This window comes from Cyanistes caeruleus, chromosome 3 (assembly GCF_971803275.1).
Source record: "Cyanistes caeruleus chromosome 3, bCyaCae1.hap1.1, whole genome shotgun sequence".
Classification (NCBI taxonomy): domain Eukaryota; kingdom Metazoa; phylum Chordata; class Aves; order Passeriformes; family Paridae; genus Cyanistes; species Cyanistes caeruleus.
Window position 1 is genome coordinate 47914765 of NC_141703.1, and position 19726 is coordinate 47934490.

Sequence of the window (19726 nt, forward strand, 5' to 3'; positions counted from 1 at the left end):
GCCAGGTCTATACATGCACATCTAGATAGAAGTATGGGGGCTCTCACAGGAATTACAATTTTCATTTAGCAACAAGAATAATACAACATATTCTCTGAATTAAAAAAAAAAAAATATGTCTTTGAGGCAGCTAAGATATCTGTCCAGCTTTTTCTGCTAAGGGGGTGCTTAGGTAAACACCCACAATCTTCCTAAGGACAGACCAGCTCAGTGAGTAAGGTATGTATGCTATAAAAGACTCCTTGTCTATACTCATTTTAGATTGTACCTACAGAGGATTTATAGAAACAATACCTAGGTGGCACTGAGGAAGCTATCAGTGCTATTTACAGACAATTTAAAGGAATAAACCTGCAGTTAGGCCTGTGTTTGCTTTCCCTTGTGGTCTCCCTGCAACGCTTTCTAATCCTATTGTGACTTGATTGTTTCACAGCAAAGTGCTCCACAGAGGCCAGTAATTGGCACACAGGTTCAAATTAGATTGCTGTGTGTTTAGGAAAGCAGGGGTCATTTCCCATCAGCACCACTCATTAAGAAGCAGAGTACTAAGTTTTCTATTACAAAAAATACTAAAACGTGTGTGTATTTGGGAGGGAGGTTTTATGTATAACCCAGAGCACAATCAGTCTGCAATCAACAATATGCAAAACAACTTTGGTAAAGGAATATATTAACTATATACTCAGCAACTATTTTCTTAATGCTGCATCTGTCTGCCTGTTGTACACAAATTCCTTTTCACCTTGTAAATATGAAGTTAAAGTGGGTGAATTCAGAAGCAGGCTTGGAGGCAGCTGGAAAGTTGGCCTTTTATGCCCCTGGCTCTTGTGAATTTTAATCAGGTTCCCAACATTAATTGCACATCAGCCAAGTTTCAGTTCTGGCATACTCAAAGCCTCAGCCAGCTCCTTCACTTGCTGTGGGGAGGAAAGAGAAGCCAGGGTTTAGAAATTAGTCCATTGGGCCCCAAATTAACTGAAAGAAGAGAGATAACATTAGCAGGCACCTGAAAATGGATAAAAGGCAGGTTGAATTAAGAAAAAAAGGAAATAATTTAAAAATACTTCAAAATGAGCAAACACTCTATGCAACAAGCTTAATTGATCCTGGCAACAAACAATTAATCATTTGATAATGGCTAAACAGAGGAGAAGCATTTGTGTAATTCCTGCCTGACCTGGGGCACCTGAGTTTCTTGAAATGCTGAGTAGCATCCTTTCCTCTAGGATGACTAAGGGAGGTGTCTGTCTATAACCTACCTGTGGCTCCTTCAGTACCAGTGTGTGTACTGCTGCACTCATACCTCTGGGGAAACCTCATTTTCTAGGCTTGCGTCAACCATTTCTAACTGACTGTGGTATAGCACCTGTCTTGCATAATAGCCTTGTGGTTAGAGGTCTCCTGCCAGAAAGAAACACCCAGCTTCAGGTGGCTGCAGTCCTATACTGCCCTGCTGCAGAGGAATCCTGTGGGAAGAGAGTGCCAGTGTATTTCTAGGGAGCATATTTTCTGCTCATCAATGAACCATGGGCAGGGAAGAGAGAAGGAAATGGAACACATGGAAATGGCAAGAAGGCAGAAGGAAAACAAGCAGATGAGTATGTGGGGCTCAGTGGCAGCATGTTCACCTGAGACTGAGAAGATACAAAATGTTGGTCCATGCCCGGAGGAATGGGAATTAGTAAATTAACTAATATTTCCTTTCCCTCTCAGCAGAAAGATGCATTTTTCACACATGAGAATGGAAAAAAAAAATCTGCTGTGTGTGTGAAACACAACACTCTTCCCTTTCACATGTTCCCTCTGATGTGAGCTTTAAAGGTACACTATAATGATGCAACCTGTCACAGAGAGCAATATCAAATCTAGGATGGTGATACAAAACAAGCAAAAAATTATACTTGTCTGTGGAGTTTTGCTGTGTAAATGAAGTGAAATTTCAGTCAGTTCTGGCATTTCTCTTTTCCCCTCCCTAGTCACCATCAACCTGTGTTGTGCATTATGATTCTTTATCTGCATTATCTTTTATATCCAGCATGGTAAGTCACAGCTATGCCAAGATCCCTTATCTGTATACTGGGGACTGCATTCCTCTGTCTTCTCATCATATTCCCATTGAAATGTTGTGAAATCCACAGTCACCTCTGGATTGAAAATGTGCAAGCATGAAAAGTATTAAGCAGGAATAGATAAACAGTTTTTACTTCGATTCTGCTGAGATTTGCCTTTGTCTCCCTAGGATTTTACCACATATTCACTAACATGCTGAGAATACATCCTTTTTTCTTGGTATGGCAACAGAAACACTGCTGTTCTCTGAAATCTCATTCATTGTCATTGGACTTTCACAACTATAAACATGTGGGAAAAGCCCTGCTTGTCTGCTTTTTTCCTAGAGAAGACAAGCCATGAGAAACCAGCGTGATATATTCAGAAATATACACTTGCATGTGGTGTTACACCAGAATGAAAGGCACTGGGGCCTTCAAAGAAATTCAGGGGATGTGGGGAAAGACAGAAGGAAGAAGTCAACACAATGGAAATTTGAAAATTTATAGAAATAAATGGCTTTGTAAGGTTTTATTTTATGACACAAATAATCATAAGAACAAGAGAATTGCAGCATCTGCTGGATCAAAACTCCCACTTAGCCCAATATCTTGTTTTCCAAGATGGCCAGTAGTGGTGATCTAAGAAGTGGATAACCATGTTATGACAGGATCAATAGCTGGTAGAACTTCTCCAGAACAGTGTCTCAGTCACCACTGGATTTCTTAATGGAGGTCTTTCTGATGGCCCGGGGTAGATTTTTTTCCCATTCTTTCATGCATTTTTTTAAACAAATTATATTTATACAACATTCACTGAGTAGTTCCACAGCTAATAAGCACCTCTTTTCTCTCTTTTAAACCTACTCTTTGCTACTGAGCAAATAGAAACTCACATTGTTGTATAAAGCAAACATAAACTTTCTGCTTCACTTATGTCACGAACCTGAAGGATTGACCTCTGACTGAAAGTTTAAATATTTCCAGATACAGAAAAATTAACAAGAAAGTCCATATTGCAAATCCCTTTCAGAAAAGATGTGCTTTCATTGACTTAATAGTACCACAAGGTAGAATGAAACAACTTTGTATGTACCAAAGTACAAACCTGTCCAATCTATTTCCTTTCACACAATTCAGGGTAATCAGGTTTATTGAGACCATCACAATCAGTAAAACAGCCTCTAGTTGCACAGGTCAGAGAACCTGACCTTAAGCACAAGCCCTGCTGAGGTCATTGCATTTCCTCATATGCTTACACACATGGAGTATAATGTTCAGAGTGAGAGGGAGATGATGATAGATAAACTTCTTTGATGTGTATTGCTCAGGATTAACACAGCTTTTCAATGGTTCAAAATATGGTCTAAATTCTGTTGGACACCCCTATTATTTATCAAGATGGGTTTTTTATGTGTATTATTTCTAATTCTCCTCTATTTTTATTTGATTCTAGAGATATCAAAAAATCAAAATAATTCAAAAATCCATTAAAACATTTAAATACAATAATTTCACCTATAGAAAGGATGGTATGTAACTGTCAGAAAAGTCTAACTTATGTCAAATGAAAGGTTCAGGTCAAAGAAAGTTCATTCCTAGCAATGCAAATCACAATTCAGTGTCTCAGGAACAGCATATATGGAACAATGTCTGGAACATAAATAACAGTTTTTTCCCCTTATAATTATTATTAGCTTGGTAATAGTCGTTAGTGACCTATCTCCTTCTGCTGATTTAGTAAAGTGCACCTAATAACAAGCCGGGGTCAAATGTACAAACCAAATGACACTGCGTTCCCTAGGTACATAGTGCAGTTTCTAATGATGTCATAAATGCCTTGCAGTGTTTATGTCTCATGCACCAAAATTAAGCCTATTAGAGTAAAATATGCCAATTGAAAACATTGCAAATCTTGCCTGTAATATAAAACAAATCTTCATAAAAAGCTCTAAAATGACAAACTACCTCCTGTGTTAGAAAAGCTGAATCTCTAAAATAACTTTTATTTCAGCTCAAAAATCAAGGTTTGAGAAATGTTACATATTTATTATATAAACAGTGGGAAAAAGAGGAAGCATTATCACATTATTACCTTTTTTTTCAAGAGGATTTTTTTTCAAGGAATTAACTGAGACTTCAACAAAAATACCCTTTTTTGAGAATCCATCCTTTTCATAAGAAGGCGAAAGTATTGTCCTATAATTTTAGATTTTATATGAATATTTTAGCAGAGAACTGATGACCTCTTAGACAAAGAGAGTTGGTTCACAGTTCAGGAAAAAAATAATAAAGTTTATATCCATCTCTGTATTAAGAAAATCCATTAAAAACAGCTAGTCCCTCTCTTAACTGTGCTGGAACCCACTCAAGACATTGAGTTTAAGACTGTGGTATTATTATTCTTTGATGTCTATAGCTTAGCAGTACAAAGCTGGTCTCCAAGCACTTACTATCTATAAAGAAGCACAAATGTTTGGCCTTTGGGCTGTAAATATTGTGTCACCATTGATTTTTAACATATAAAGTGTATTTTCCTGAATGTCAAGTATTCTCAAAATGCAGGGACTCCCATGAGCACAAAGTGTCAGGAATTAAAAACAGTTTTAAAGCAGGAGCTACAAGCAAAGAAAGAAAATAATAGCAAGAAATGAAAGAAAGAAGAAATGAAAGAATAACTAATATGAACTTGCCACGTATTATCATTTATCTCCCAGATAAAAATGTTGCTTGGTGAACATGGCCATGATACCATCAACAAACTTTGCTGCATAAGACATTTTTCTTTAAGGGCTTGTGTATCCCATGCATGATTTTTATTTTTTTCCCCCAGCTAAATGATAGGGTTAATTTGGGGATCAGATATGCAAACAGTGAAAGTGTCAGTACTTGAGTGGAAATGTGATTCTGAAAATTATAAGCACTTCAGTGTTTGCTATTCCATGTTCTATCAGCTGTTTTGATGCTACTTTGCCAGAGTGATCTCCTTAAGAAGGTGTTTCAGAGCAGGATCCTCACTTAGTTGGAAAGGATAGAATAGAGAGACAGATAGAATCAAGTCACCCCATTCTCCTGGGACAGACAAGTTCTGTGTCCCCTCCAGCACTGTCTGCCTCCTACCATGAAGTACAGAGGGATGACTAGAGGGGAGCATAGCTTCCCCCCTAAAAAACCTGGGATGAATCCAGGCTGAAACAGCACCTTGACAACTCAGCTAGGAAGAAAATATGAGAGGGATTCAGTCTAGTGGATGCAGTGTCTTTTAGTGTAGCCTCAGGCAGCACAACTCTGTAATGTCCTTTACATAGACTGGTGGTCAATCACCAGCCTAGTCACTAATGAATAAAAAGATTATTCTTTTCTTTATGATTATTCAGAGCAGATGCATCTCCATAGCTTATTTCTATAGCCAGTACAGACAGACAAGGTTCCTGACAGGGCAATGCAGAGAAGCTTTGGGGCAGGTTCCTCCTTTGGCTCTTCACCTCTCCCACAAACTTGTGGGAATACTTCCCTAAGCCAGACCTTTGATTAGTAAATTCAGTCCAGCCTGGAGGAGAGATACTGTCTTTCTTCTACAAAAAATATCTTCAAGCAGCTGTACAGTAAAATTGCGGTGGCTAAAACCCTGTTTGCTTTTATCTTTCCCTATTCCATATGCCATATGGAATATGGAAATATCCAATCCATAATTTTTTGAAGGATATTGCACACCACATTCAGAGATTTATTGGAACTATTTTATCATTTATTGTGTTTACTAGATGTTTCTTTTGGAACTTCAAAAATAGTCTGTCACCCACCTCAATTTTACCAGCCCAACAGTCAATTTGCTATCAGATATTGTCTCAGACATTTACATAAATATTGACTATTTAATGCAAAGCATTCTTTAAATATACAGGCACATGTGCCAGCTCCTCTTAAGAAGGCTAATGAACTCTGAGATGTGAAACATTTAAGAACCATTAAAGGAATCTTTTTGATAAAAGCTGCCTCTTGAGACATGGTGAGTATTTCCAACTCCCATGTTAAAGCACTCATCTTGTCTCAGCAGCAGACATCCAGGGCCTGGAAAACCTGCCCTAGAGACCCAAGATACTCCTTTTATTTAGTATATCAAGGTGAATCTTAAGAAGTTGTTTGACAAGTATAAAAGTGCAAGCATAGGGAAAAGACTTCTGCAAAAGATTTCAAGCATAGGACAAAGTCCTTTATATGTAAACTGAAGTGTACCAATTTCTCAGAGCTAGAGGTAAGTATGTTCTGGAGTAAAAGAATAGACCTGGTCTATTCAACTAACTAAAGCTCAGGAATTACATGTACACTATTCCAGTTATCAGATTTGAGATAGCTAGCAAACTGATACACCTAATGGAAACTTAGCCTACCTGTTAAAAAAAAAAAAAACAAAAACAAAAAAATCTTATCCAAGTTAGATATCAAATTGAGGCGTTTTTAAGTCTAAACAAAGCGATTAAATTTTACAAACCATTAGGCGAGTCCTTCAAATATTCTGAAAAACACTTGGTTTTGTCCTCTGGATTTTGCATGAGGGATGGCTGCTAAGTGCTCATATGTATTTGTGGCATATAACTTCTGATTGGTACAGGTGGTTTAAAAATAGGTACTGTGAATTAACTGAGAGAAAATAAAGCCTATCAATTTGCCAAAAGCAGTTATTGTGGCTTTGAGTTGTCCTCCCACCACAAGGGACAATGGTCTTTTTTAATAAACTAAAACTATGAGCAACACACACATAAAAAGAAAAAAAAGAAAAAGAAAAAAAAAAGAAAAATAAAAGAAGCCGAGGATCCAGCTGAAATGTTTACCTGTAAACATTTCAAATGTTTTTACTCCTACACATTTCAGAAAATTGTTTGACTTTATACCTTAGCAGAAAATTTGCCTTTCTCTCTCTTTCCCACCCACTCTGAAAGATGATACCAACAATTTAATGTACCCTGGGAAATATGACAATGGTTCATGTGCAGGAATAGTTTTGAAAATCTAAAATACAGCTATTGATTGTCTCAAACTATTTAATCTTCAATTAGACACTGAACTTTAGAACTGGCAGAATATACAAGATTTTCTATCCCTGAATAGCAGTTCATCTTTACCTATGAATAATACATCTTGCTACAATAGTGAAGTCAGATACTGGTATAATTAGATACATTTCTGAGGTCTGCCTATGGTTCATGCATCAAACACTGATCCTTCAGGCTGCCTTGTATAGGTCTATAGGCTTGGGACACTAAAGAAATGAACACAGTCATGCTAACAGTGCCCTCACTCCAGTTACAGATGTAAGATGACAGCCACTGCTCCAAGGCATACTAATTACAAAGTATTTAGCAGTCAGTCTCTAGCACACACCTGCCAGAAGCAGAGAGGGGGAAATGTGATATCCTTGTTTCTTATGTTACACAGATCCCAGCTGGAAGGTAAGTTCTTAGGAGGCCAATGACTGTACAAACCATATGCTATCACAGTTCAATCACGCCCACAGCTTTCCCCATTTTAATGTATATTTGTCATTTCTGGGTAATGTGGCATCTTCAGACTAATCAGATGGATAACTTAACTGGTGGGAATATGAAGATAATACAGTGCTACAGATAACATCCTTTGCATTATGCTAGCCTGCATAATAGTTTCTGCATCATGACTCCAGCTCCTAACCTGTTCTAACTATAAAACTTGCCAGGATGCAGCCCATTTAATCTAGACACAGATTTTGTTATTTTACATTATGCCTACCGTGGATCTTAACATTTTAGTTCAAATAGCTCCTAGGGAAAAAAAACCAAAAAAACAGCTCTGACTGCTTAAATATTTTGCTATATAGATCTACTTTTAGCTGAAAGAAATAATGCTTAAATCAGTTAGAAACATCCTAAAAAAGATAAATTTGATGTGTCCTATTTTTGTTGTTCTTAATAATTAAAACCAGACTATTATCACCTTTAAAATACTTGTTCTAAGGTCTTATAAAGGAAGTGGAGAAAAGGATCAGAAGGGAAAAAGGAAGAGAACACCCATTTAGTGATGCTCTGCTATATAAAAAGGGAAAAGGGAAAATAAAATAAAGAATAGTTTAGCAGAGCTGCTTTCAAAAAAATTCAAATGTGTGCTTATCAAATTCTGTGGTTTCAAGAAAGCCAGGCACTCTCAAACTGGGGGAAAATTGAATTTTCTTTTTTCCTGACATTGGAGAAGGAGAGATCAAATTTATCAGAATCAGGGAATTGCTTTGCTTTCACACCATAATACACATTTATGACTGCTGAACCCAATGTTTTCTACAATGGTATTTTCACCTGATTGCTCAGACCCCTGTGCACCAAGCTAACAGAGTTGCCCAGCATAACTCCATGACACAGTCAGTCTTTGAATCAACAGAGTCTGATGACACAACAGAGGTTTAGTGCTCTGATTTACAGCAGCTGAGTTGATACAGTTCCATACTGTGGCAGAGCTGAAGACAAGAAACCCTTAGAAGCTGCCTGGTGTCTAAAGAGAGAGAGATTCAGAACCAGGGTAACAGCAAGCCACATCAATGTGCTTTTGTCAGCTTAGAAAACCCTATTTCGTACACATTGGGTCTACCATTGGCACACAGGGGCACAGTGTATTCAACAGAAGAAAAAAGCTTCCCTAGTGCTTTGACTACACATTTTCCATTTCAGTCCTTAAGACTGAAGGAATCCCTTCTGGGAAGGGATTCCATCTAACTAGTAAATAAAAAATGCACTCAAATTGCATTCAGCCAAAAATGTTGTGAAAATATTTTTAATGAACAAACTGTAAAAGATCTTTTGCTTTTTGTTCTCATTCCCTCCTCATCCCTGAAATCTCATCACTCTTTCTTGCTCTTGATTTTGTCAAAGAGGGAGAAAGAAAAAATTATGAGGAAGTACAAATGTATTTTATGACCAATCACCTGAAGGTCTTGTATATAACTTTCATTTAACAAAAGTGCCTATGTTCATTTTTTGTTTTCACTAGAAAATTAAAAATAATTTCAAACATCACCATTTGTGAAAAACAGTTGTTTTCATTGCCATGAAAGTGCTTTGGAACTCTTTTGGTTCAGCTGTTCAGTTTATTTGTCAGGTTTAACTGATTAAAGAGGAATGAGAAAAGTGACCTAGCTTTTCTCTTCCCACTATCTCTTCCGCCTTGTCTCGCTCAAACAAAACAAATGTAAGTCATACCTCACTGAAATTTCTTGATGACTTGCATACTGGTTGCTTTTGAGAAAGGACTGAGTAAAGGTTTCAGGATTTCATCTATTGTGTGACTTTATGTTTTTGGCTAAAGAGTATTTTCAGTAATTTAGATTTATATATCTTTCTGTGTAGGTGGAGAACTCAGGCTTTAACACAGTAGCTTCCACCCTTCTATACTTAAGGTGCAGATAACTGTGGCTAAAGAAGGGCCAAACCAGAGAAGCGGAAAACAGGAAAGGTGAGACAAGAAAAGAAAGTTACTGTGTTTTCCAAGGAAGAATTCACCAAAACCCTGTACCCTCACTTCAGAAACTGTTGAGCTACCACAAAATCTGTGTGCACATCCAAATCCCATCATTTAGACTCACACTTCCCTTCACAGAGCTCAGCTGTAGATGTCAGCAAATGTATCTATTCACATTAACAAAAAAAAAAAAAAACAAAAAAACCAAAAAAAAACATGTCTTTAACCCTTTTCTCACCACAGTACTGCTTGCTGTGTTGTTAGACAAGAAAAAGACTGACCCAAGTAAGGCTATGGTGCACAGATTGTTTCCTGTTCCTCTTCCATGATCCCATGGGCTTTACTAGCTAGTGAAGAAAGTGCAATTCTTCAGCCTTTACTCCTGCATGGTTGACACTTAGCATTTGACTGTGTCTGCCTAGGAGCTCACTAAGCCAAGCAATAGAGTATCAGAGGTAATCCAAATGTATGACAGTTGGCAGAACAGAGTTCAGCACTTTTCCCTAAAAGCAGGACTTGAACTGCCTAGGGAACCAAGCAATTTCTCTTTGAAATGGCCTACTAAAGATCTGGACTTCTTAAATTACTTTCTCCTTTTCCAAGTGGTGCCCTTGCTTCCAAACTACTTTATAAATGGAGCAATAAGAGCTACAAGAAGTTGTATTAGATTACTGCTAGATAGACTCTCTTCTTGTAAGGATTTGTCTGTTATTTTCAGTGTATTTAATTTAGGCCAAATTCTAATTAAATACTTGATTGTGCACTGCATTTCACTGCTTTGCATGAAGAATCTCATCTGCTTGCACACTGTGTGGAATGGATACACAAATGTACAATTACTCACTAGCAATATTTTATCTAAACCTGCACAGTTATATTTGCAAAAGAAATCTGGTGAGGTTTTGTGACTGTGTTGTGCACAAAGCACAACAGAGCACAGCAATGTAAACAATGATGACAGCACCTCTTGCTTTAAGGATAGGTAAGAGAGGAGAGGTGTATCATGCACGTATATTAATTACCTGCCTGCGTAGCCACCTGAGCCACTGCCCACAAGAAGCCAGGGTTAGATATATAGGAATAGATCTATTCCACAACCTTTCTCCTCAGACACTTTCCTGAATGTCTTCAGTCATGACAGCCAGTTATCCACATCCTACCAATCATATTTGTAAATAGTAAAGCATGCTGTGAATTCTATAGATTTGCTAGATTTTAAGCTAAGAATGTCCATAGGAACAACCACGGATCAAAAGTGGTTAGAAATTTTTTTTGCAATTCCTAAAGCAAAACACGCCTTTAATACTTTAAACAATATTACAGCTTTTTTTTCCCCTAAAACTGACATTTATTATGAATGTTTCTTGAGTATACAGTCTTGTGTTTTATCTTTATAAAATAAAATATCAGGCTTTACTTCACATTTATTATTAATGCAAGATACACCGATCTCTCTTAAAACTGTTGTATCAGGTGATATTTGCAGGTGCAATTGTTTTGTTTAGCACATGTTATTTCAAGAAAGGGACACAGATAATGTTGCCCTCACAGTCCACAGGTTGGTATCTCAACAGGAAGATGGACACAAACTTGTGTTTCATACTATGTGCTCATCTATGTGCTGTTCCACAGCACCCTGTCTCCAGTGCCACCAAAGTGCATGAGCATATTCCTATTTCCAGCTTCACACATTTCTATATGCAAACAGCAAATCATACACAACCCCATTATGGGAATATCTGAGGGGAATAATCTTTGCTTGCAATCGGAGGTCAGTAAACACACTGGAGTGTGTTTTTGAAGACAGGTTATGTGGTTCTGCTGGTGCTGGTAATGCATGTCTGGAAAGAAAGGGAGCCTGATGGAGCTGGGATGCTGTGCTGCCTAGCTGTGCTGCCTAGCTGCTTCTCCTGGCCCCATTAGGAAATCTGTCTAGAGAAATGTAAAGGTTTCCTCCTAAATCAGGAGAAAACCCCCACTGGAAAAAAAAATGCCCTTAAAGTGATCCTCGCTTATGAAATGTGACCCCAGGTACAATGACATAAGGGAAACAAGGTTGGTGAATTTAAGTGGCTGCTGTCTTTCTGGATGTGTTATAGAATTGGTTTAGACACCTTTTATGTTCTTTTCTTGATTAACTGCATTTGGTTTCAAGATATTATTTCTTCAGAATACTGCCCTAGTTGCACTTGCCACAGACACTTGAGCTGAGACCTCTATAAGTAAAGCAGTGATGGGCTTGCTGGGAAGATCATCTGAAAGACACAGAAATCTCACCTTTACATCAGTACCTGGGAGTACATAGTCCTGTGAATTAATGGACAAAAATAGTCACTTCCAAAGGATCATTCACCTCTTAAGCTGGATGTCTGTCTGCACTCACCATACAGGTGATTGCTTCTCACCCAGCTGGTTTATTGAAAAACTCACCAGTAGCTGGATGGAAACTAAATCAGAACACAGCTCTGTTGCTGTTCAGAAGATATACTAGAAGAGTTCTATATGAAAGAGAACATCTGAAGAAATCAATAGTGAAAACAGAAGATATTTGTTTTCTTTTCATTACTTTATTTCATGGCAGCTATAGCTGTATATCTTATTCTTTAAAGCCTTTTTAATGGTAAATATCTGTTAGTATGTTTTGGCAGATATATCTTCCTTTTTTAGATCTAAAAGACAAATACTCTTCAAATACAACAAAGGCAAAGTTTCCATGCTTGTATTTTGATTATTGTTGTGTTTTAACATCTATTGGCACCATTACATTTTCTCTGTGTATCAAAATACTAAGACTGGAAACTAATATTTAACCCCTATGCTAGAAAAGCTTAAAAGAGTCATATGCTAGGACTTGCTGCTTATCTCTAATGCAAGTGGTCAGCCAACATAAAACCAAATGAACCAAAAATGCCCAAGTTGGCATTATATGTTTAGTGGGTGTAGACACTGATGTGAAAGCTGTTGTAAATACACATTCATGAAATTCTCCACTATGATCAGAGGTAATGCAGTCTGTCATGTCAAAGAGTAGTAGCTGAGTATAATTTCTGATGATACAACATTGACATTGAAATGATGACAGGGACCAAAAGAGGACATAAAACTAATTTTAATTTGTGGGTACTTTGCCTGTATCTGACCAGCAGAACTGAGAGAGCAGGAAAAAAGTGTGTAATAAGACAGAGAGAATTCATTAAGGAAAGTCAATGTTGGAAAATGCCAACCCTCTGCTATTAGCTGCTAATTTTGAAAGGGACTTTTAAACTGAAGTGTCTCTGTGTGGAAGAGTTTTCTGAAAGCCTCGTTCAAACTGCAGTGGGGAGGCAGCTTATTTTCCATGTAATATTATCTGAGGTGTGGAGGATCCTGAGACGATACAGCAACACAAAAGAGAGCACATGACCACAGTATTAGTTTCACTGAGTTCAGTAGTACCATCTACAGACAGCACATTAAGTAATGAGTTCTAGCAGTCCAGTCAAGCTGCTTGTGCCATTTCCCCACCTAAATATTTTATATATAAAAGTATCACTGGGACGCCAACAGTGAAATTATAAAAAGAAAGCATGCGTCTCTCTTTAGTGCCTAATGTCTTTCATTTGCTGGATCTCACAGCACAGAAAGAGACAAGACTAAGCTGAGTTAGTTATATATTCATATGATATATTCTCTGATTTTTGCCACTAAACCAGATACGTAATGGCACATGCCATGTGACCTTGTGTCGGGTGTAACAGCCTCTAAAGCCTTCCCAGCACTACTCCATCTGAAAAATGCAAGAAACCCATTCTCCAGTTAAAATATCTAGGGTTAAAGTAATACACTCTCCACTTTTAAGTGAGATGGGGAAATGTTTTTTGTTCATACAATTGTGCTATCAATACCATTACAAGGTGCTTACAAATAATAACAGGCATCTGAAAGGACTGGCCCCTATCTCAGGATGTTTTACATCAGGAGAATCAAAGTTCTTATGAAAAAATGGGAGTAGAGAAAATGAACTCTGAAACTGACAAATTATGTTAATCTAATGATAGAAGTTTCATAAAAAGAAGATGGAACAAAGATGATGACTTTTGTATGTGCTCAAAGCTTGTCTTTAATGCTAGACCATTATGGAGCACAACTGTATAGGCAACTACATCGCATATTACTGATCTCTAGTAGATATAAGAGAAAAAAATAGACTTAAAACAGAATTACACAAAGAACACAACAATATTTGTTTACCTTTTTGTTTTCCTTTTTATAAACATATTAAAGATTGCTAAGTAATCAATCTAGCTGCTTAGGTCAGTTTGAACAAAAAATAATTTAAGGCTTCTAAAAATGTTAATATAAGTGCTAAAATTTATTTGGTTAATTGTCGGAATAATCAATAACCAATTTTCATTCTAAACTAGGTCCTTCACGTGTCTTAAATAACCCAATGGAAGATCATTTGCATCTCAATAACAACCCTTTACAATGTCATGTCATCAAAATCCAAACTAAATCTCAATAATGTAGGTTAGTGACCAGTAAAGGACTTATTACCTGGGTCAAGTCCTTGGGGGCTATGGAGGGCCAATTGGTGAACGCCTTCCTTGTGTGTGGCTTTTGCTTCAAAACATGAGCATGTCATCCCATAGGAATGATCCCATTATTTGGTGCTATGTCATCTTCTAAATGGCTATACGTTACACATATTTCAGGAGCCTGCAGCAGATTTGTAATATGAAGGTCAACCAAGCATAACAAAACAAAACAACAACCAAAAATGGAAGCCAAAACAGACATCAAAGTAATATGCAGTAGAGCGTTTTAAAATAAACAGATAATAAAGCTTTGAAAGTTTATTTGGATCTTTACCTTGCTTTCATTAAAGTGTTTCTGTGTAAGTTGGTAATTAGCAGAAATAGGAAGTTAATGTATATTAGTCTTATGTACAAGCTAGGAAGAGAGAAAGGCATAACTATTTTAAGATGCATTTTTAACAATGCTTTTGTGATACCAACACTCTTGCTGATGATATTGAAATTTTTATGTTAATTAAACAACCCCTAACCACTCAGTACATCTCAGATATATACACTTTGTAATTACCTCCATTATTGAAATAGCTAGTTTGATTTATCCTTGCCACAGTAACATTCTAGCTTCTGTTATTTTTGTCTTTAGAAAAACATAGGTCCCAGTGAGGGAATATAAAACTATTACTGTAAATTAAATATTAAAGCTAACTTATTTTTGCATAAGAACACTGTCAAATAATGGTGATAACTATTCCTAAGAAATGAACTTTTTTTTTTTGTATTTTTTGGAACACAAATTAAAATCTAATTTTCAGTTCTTTTGTAAATTCATATAGTTAGCGGGTTTAGTTTTACTGATGGCAGTAGCTTAACAGGGAGCTATTATAGTCTTAGCTTAGTGATTAAGAAATACAACATTTGTTGAAGAGCTAGGCCTTTTAGTCTGGAATGGATTATCACTTGATCCTTCCTTAAGCATTTTTATACAGGAGTGCATTATCCTTGGAGCCACCCTGGGCTCCATGCCTCATTAACCTGGGTGTTAGATAAATCAAAGGCAGCCTCAGAGACAAAGATAAGCAAACTGCAGGCCAGCAAGACGATGATGTATGGATCCAGGAGGCTAATAGGAAAGTATTGACAGGAAAATGGTGTGCTTATCCTGCAATCACTGCATATTGCAATGAGAGCTCCCAAAAGCAGATGGGATACACTTCAGGGAATGCAGGAGTAGGAGATTGTTAGGCAGAAATGGATCTTCACATCTTAAATTCTAACAAGAACTTTCTTTGGGGCTGCACTTCAAGCACAGCAGAGAGGTTAGTACCCAGGCAATTGCAAACTCTAAAAAGTGAATTCATGGTAGGGGTAAACATTATTATTATTTTAAGATTGTAATATAACCACCAAGGCTGAATTTCGCGTATGTCAAACACTAAAGCAAACACACTTTGAAGAGACAATACACAGAACAAAATTCCATATGCTGAGAAAAAATAATTTCTGCAGCCTTCTGCAGAAAACAACATTTCATCTGTTAATACCTTTCCAATGAGGAAGGTGGTGTGATTGGCAAAAATTCTTGCAAAACAGGGTTCATTCTGTGTTTTCCCCTTGTGATTGTTTTCCCCTCTGTTTGAAAGGTAACATATTCTAATGAATCTAAGCCTTCGCCACAAATCAAGTCTTAGGTCCAGGAAATGGTCAGCTCCCACTATGTGGAAAAGATGGAAAGTAGTTCAAGTTTTTAAAGGCCTAGTGCTGCTTTTCTGGAGTTTCTTTTCCAAAGACTCAGTTCACTGGATTGATTTTAGATGAATTTGTTTTGGAGGGGTGGGGTGTGGGGGTGGTGCTGGGGTGTTTGTTTTTTTTGTTTAAAACACGGACTAAAAAATAGCTGCATTAAGGGAAACACCCTCAGAAAGTTTTGGATCAATCTCAGTATGATCATACAGCTCCTAGAAAATAAAGCTGGATATGACACGATTGGTTCTTTTCTTTATTTATTTCCCTTAACCATGGTCTATTGTAATATCTTTTGTCTTAAATGTGCTTAACTACTCTTTAAAAATAGTAGGTGTCCCTCTAAATAATTTGTCATGCTCTTTTTCCTCCTGTACTTTGACCACCAGCCTAGTAATTTTAAAGTACTATTCCTGTGGATCCCCTGGGAGCCAGATCAAGCCCCAAGCCTATATCCTTAACAGCCTTGATCTTATTTTCCCCAGTATTGTGACTTACTGGGGACAAGGGCCAGAGTGAAGGACACCCAGCAGCATCCTGAAAAGAGTAAACAGCTGAAAATTTGAGTTAGGCTAAATTTGATACACAAATTTCGAGTCTACTTTACCAAGCTTGGACCAGCCAGACTTTTTAATGCCCAACAACAGCTGGTGTTCAAAACACGAATGTTCCCTGCAGGAAGGTGCTATTCACAGAGATCCTCTGTCTCATGATGCAGAAGTGGGAAGGGACATGGGCAGGAAATGACTCAAGGGATGGTGAGAAAGAATTCATATTGTTCCAGTGCGAAGGTACAGATGAGTAGCACACTGGGTTTTCTCTCCGCTGCTGCCATGGAGATACCAACCACATCTGAGAACATACTTTATTCTGGAATTCTCATTTTTTCACCTTGAAAAGAAGCACAGTCACTGCAGGTGGACCAATGGGGAGATGGACACCTCTGGGACTAAGTGTCAGTGCTTGTTTCAGTTTGCTCACCTCAGCATGCCTGAGGCTTGATGCACCCAGGTGCTTAAGAAAGAAAAGTTTAGAAGGTGAGATAGTCCATTAACTCAGTACGATCCATACCCATTGTCACCATGGTGTATCTGTTAATGTTTGCACTTGACACTCCAAGGTGGAAACTCAAGGTAATGGGGGTTTATATTCTTGGCCTCTGGTATGTTGGTTTCCCTTGCTGTGTATTCATCCTGTTTTTCTGCCTTCCTACAGCCTATATCCAGCCTCTCTTCTAAAATTCCACCTGGCACTGTGGACTACTACCTTCTCCTCACTCATGTTCCTAGATAAACTGCTCCTTCTTTTCTTGCAGTCTTGGTGTCACTAGGAAAAAGGATGAAAACAAATGTGAGCAAGCTTCTCTGTGGTTCCTTGGCTGATAAAATGGAAAAGCTTTGTTAAAGGCTTAGAGAGCGCTGGGGGGACAAAGCTTCTCTCTATGCCTCCTATAGGTTCTCAGTGAGGAGGAGGAGGAGGATCTAGACCCTTGGTGCTGACTTCAAACATCAGTCCCCTTTCCCAGCAATTCTGTGAGGCCAAACCAATCTCTACCAAGCAAGTGAAAAGAATGCAAGCCATGGATTTATAATTTGGCTGAGACTGGGTAGGTTTGAATAGGGATGGTGAAAAATATTATTTGTAGTTTCAGCAGCATCTCTCTTTTCTGAGATGCTTGACCTTTTAAATACAAGGTTGAAAATATATTGTTTCTAGCAAAATACTACTTTTTTATCATCAAACCTAGTCACAAAAATGCTGAGCAATATTTTCCAATTATTTTTTTCTAAACCAGTTCTGTTTCAGGCAAAAATATGGCATAGAAAATAACAGTCTAAATAGTCAAAGAGCAGATGAATTAAAATGCACTGAACAAAGACTTTCATGAGTGAAAATTGCACAGAACTTGATGTATATGATCATGAGAGCTCCACCCTGAATTACTCTGCTTTGAAAGAGCTATGGAGCTTTGAAAATTACTTTATTTTCATTTAGCTATTCTGAAACAATGCTTCAAGGAAATATCTAAGTGCAGAATTTCTCTGAGCCACCACAGAAAGAAAAAAGACATAAATAAACTATTTTGTGATTCTGAAATTTCTAATACCAATATTTTTCTACTATGTAACTTTTGCAATTTCTGGTTGTCATTCCACCTTCTCTCTCACTAGCCTTTCTCCCCCACAGAATATATAGCTCCTAAATCTGTGATGTATACAGCCCTGAAAATTTGGGAGTTTCCTCCTTGTATTCAAAAAATCTTTCTGCCATTTTCATCCAGAGGAATACCAGATGTGTTTTCTGTGATACAATGTATCTGTTTTCTTGTGTGACAAAGTACAAGACTTTCTATTAAATCTGGGCATTGCCAAATGGGATGAATCAAATCCTACAGAAATATAGAATTGCATATATAGTTACAAATATAGTCACAGTAATAGTTATGACTAGATATTAAAGGAGCTCAGTACAGCACAGGTTCTATTTACTGCTTTTCTCTGTGACACTGGCTTCCAGCCAGTCTTGGAAACTGTACCAGCATCTACTGATTTGGTTAATCAGAAGTTAAGTACTTTAGAAAATCTGTCCTCAATGTGGGTTCTAATAATTCAGTTTGGAAGGATATTTCTGGAGCTTTTCATTACAAATTGTTATTATTCCACCAAATAACATGACAACAAAATGGAATTTCCTGAATTACAGATAAAGTTACTATTATGCTAAGTGGGGTAATACTACAAATGTCCTCCTCTGGAGGGACATGTGGATCATTTGTCTAGGTTAGATGCATTTAGAAACTGAGCTGACCTTCAAATTTACCTGATATGTTAAACAAAAACCCTCTTTATCATGTATGCTCTAGGAAACCTCCAGTCAAGCGTTTATGCAAGTGATAGTAATGCAAATCACACCACTTTCAAAGCAACATGCTTAATAAATTAAAACACAAGTCTTATTTACCTACTTACTCACTTCTCAGTCAGCATGAGTCGATTCCCTGACAGGTTTACTAAAATACCACTTACTTGTTTTGCTATCATCACTGACAGGAGGAAAAAAAAAAAAAGACAAGTGCATTTTGCAGCTCAGCAGGTAGCTAGACAATTTTGCAAAGTTTAATTTATATATATATATATATATGTTATGTATTATTATATCTTCTCATGTAATAATAATTAATAAGAAGAAATATAATACTATAATACATGGTAAGTATATACTATATTTTAGTGTGTATATATAGATATACATATGCATGTGTGTATGTACATTTCTAACAGTAATTCCCGGTGTGAACAAGGCATCCTGAACACGCTCCCCCCCGGAATAATAGACCAAAATTAACTGAGCATGGCCTGAACACTGTGCGTTTTCCAGCCGCCTCCCTGCTCTTGATTTGTTTGCTGCACTTTATCTGTTCCCCTCCACGGTCCCAGGGAGCAGGTTGATTAATGCCTACATGGAGCAGGGGATGGGGCGGTCACAGGCGGGTGGGTACCCGAGGAGGGGCAGCCACTCGGCCGCTGTCCCGGTGCTGTCGGTGCCTTTAACATCCCTCCCGGGGTCTGCCTGTTATCTGCCTGCCCCCACGGCCAGCAGCTGCGCTTCCCGATGGCCTGATGGACTGGCTCCTGTACCTGGGGACGCAGGCAGGGTGCATCCATTACTCATTTGTGACAATAACCAATCGAGGAAGATGTAGAACTCAATTCCAGCAGAAAGACCTATAATGTTGGAGTCAGGAGGTTATCGCTGTGGGACCTGCACCTTGCTCCTTACCCCTCTTATCGAGAGCTTTACGGCCCCTGCTGGAGCAGCATCTTGTAAAGCTGAGGGCTGCAGATCTGGGGCCCAGATTAGCATGCATCTTCCTAAATGCTACAACATTTAATTAAAAAGTAGGTGTTAGTCAAATTGTTACTGGCTGAGAAGATGCTT

The 19726-nt window shown here is 37.8% G+C and overlaps 1 long non-coding RNA gene across 2 annotated transcripts in view; it reads left to right on the forward strand.

The window, feature by feature from the left end:
- LOC111926885 (uncharacterized) overlaps nt 1-19726 on the forward strand; it is a 68431-nt gene that overhangs the window by 48529 nt on the left and 176 nt on the right. Inside the window, exon 3 of one of the 2 annotated variants that reach the window (XR_015284521.1) lies at nt 9419-9524. The exons of the other annotated variant lie outside the window; for it this stretch is intronic. This is a non-coding gene — a long non-coding RNA (uncharacterized LOC111926885). Of the gene's footprint in view, nt 1-9418; nt 9525-19726 lie in introns of those variants that run through there. 2 annotated transcript variants of the gene reach the window in all.